The sequence below is a fragment of the Cyprinodon tularosa genome, unplaced genomic scaffold (assembly GCF_016077235.1).
Source record: "Cyprinodon tularosa strain WSP-4 unplaced genomic scaffold, ASM1607723v1 ctg306, whole genome shotgun sequence".
In the NCBI taxonomy this organism is placed as follows: Eukaryota; Metazoa; Chordata; class Actinopteri; order Cyprinodontiformes; family Cyprinodontidae; genus Cyprinodon; species Cyprinodon tularosa.
The window spans coordinates 98,181-99,922 of NW_024039015.1; the positions used below are offsets into that span (position 1 = coordinate 98,181).

Below are 1,742 nucleotides of genomic sequence, written 5' to 3' on the forward strand. Positions count from 1 at the left end.
ACCTTTACCGAAATTGGACAATTTACCTGAGAATTTACCAACTGTCTCTGGTCAACCTGTCGAAAATGAAAACTTGAATGGACACTTACCGAATGCGACACCAGCTGAACTTGAACCTGAAAACAGGAAAGACAGTGAACAAAGGGATTCAGAAATTTAAAATGATTCAACAGCTCATTCCTCTCCAAATGAGAATATAGAGCGAATGGAACAGATACTTGAACCTGAACCGAGACAATCGACTGAATTAGACAAACCTACAGAACAGACTACTAACTCGCCTGAGTTGGGCGATCCTGGTTCTCAGGACAATGTGACTGTAGAACAAATACGCAAGTCTGAGCATCTAAGGAAGCCACCTGCTAAGTTTACATACCCATATCTTGGCCAACCCTTGATCTCATTTGCACAGACCATCCTTGACAGCTTTAACAAAGCTTTAGTTGAAACATTTGAAGGAGCCTCTTCCTTTGAAAGTAGAACATGAAGGGACTCATGTTAATTCAGAGGGGGAGGGTGTAACCCACCAGTTAGGGTTAAAGTACTATTTTTGTTTTCTTCTACATACTTTTATTGATAATGGGTTTTATTTTGAAAACCGGAAGTTTATTTTGATATACCGGAAGTGCAATGCTTAGAAAAGCACATCTAGCTTAACCTCGTTAATTGACTCACAGAGCCCTGCTCTTTCACCCACGTGTGATGAGAAAAGAGAGGAAAAGGTATAAAAATCATATTTTTCGGTGCTCAAACTTTTGGTTGTGTTAGTTAATGGTGTTAACTTTGTAAAAATCCTGTCTAGAGCGTGGATGAGCACAGAAGGAGCGAAGTTAGTGGGTGAACACAACACCATCCCTTGGTAAGAAAGCTCTCAATTGTGTTAATTACTTTATGATCACATGTCATGTTGTTTCGATGATATTGATTGAAAAACGTTATTTTGCACACTTTAAGTTAATTTACAGAGGTAAAGTAATTGTTATCTGCTTGTTATAACTTTATACAGTTTAATATTTGAAAAATGCATTTATAGTTGTACAACACTTTGATTATAATGAACGAGATGAATATATAAGAGTTTAGACTATAAACCTGTTTCTAAATGCAGGTCAGGTTTTTTGATGAGTCCAAGAAAATCAGAAGATTCTAGCCCTCATGTCCAGGAAGGCTGATTCTATGACCCATTGATGGCGAGCCTCCCAGCTTGAATCCAGAGTTTCTACAGCACCATACGGTGGACCACCAATCTGTGTATGGTATGATCGTGTCAGTCACCCTGACTGACACCACCTTGAGTCTACCTCGAAAACTGCACTTGGATCCCTCCCCTTGACTTTTGACTATTTCCCCCCGACTTTTACAACTGACATTGACTGAACTAAGAGCAACCGCTCTAAAGAAGGAACAAAGGAAAATCAGACTCTCTAAGAGACATTGTACTTTCTTAGTTAAAGGGCCCATAGTTTACATTGTTATTATTGTGTGTTGTATTATATGTTGCAGTGTTCTGTTTGGCAACTAAAATCTACAATAACTACAACCACCTGTGTGTTTGGTTATTGCACTCTCTCAGCTCCTACGAACCTAGTCTGTGACGTGTACATACCTTGAAGTGGGTTACAATAACTACAAACAAAATTCTTTTGGTTGCCATCAAGATAATAAGAACAATTGTACTTTCTTTCTAACTTAACAGACGTTCCTCTTGGCATATTTACACAGAAAATATTGTACAGCAACTG

At 38.5% G+C, this 1,742-nt stretch overlaps 1 long non-coding RNA gene across 1 annotated transcript; it reads left to right on the forward strand.

Moving 5' to 3' along the window:
• Positions 1-305: 305 nt before the first annotated feature.
• Positions 306-839, forward strand: LOC119787936. The gene is made up of 2 exons (XR_005281397.1): positions 306-722; positions 803-839. It is a non-coding gene; the product is annotated as an uncharacterized LOC119787936 (long non-coding RNA).
• Positions 840-1,742: the final 903 nt, after the last annotated feature.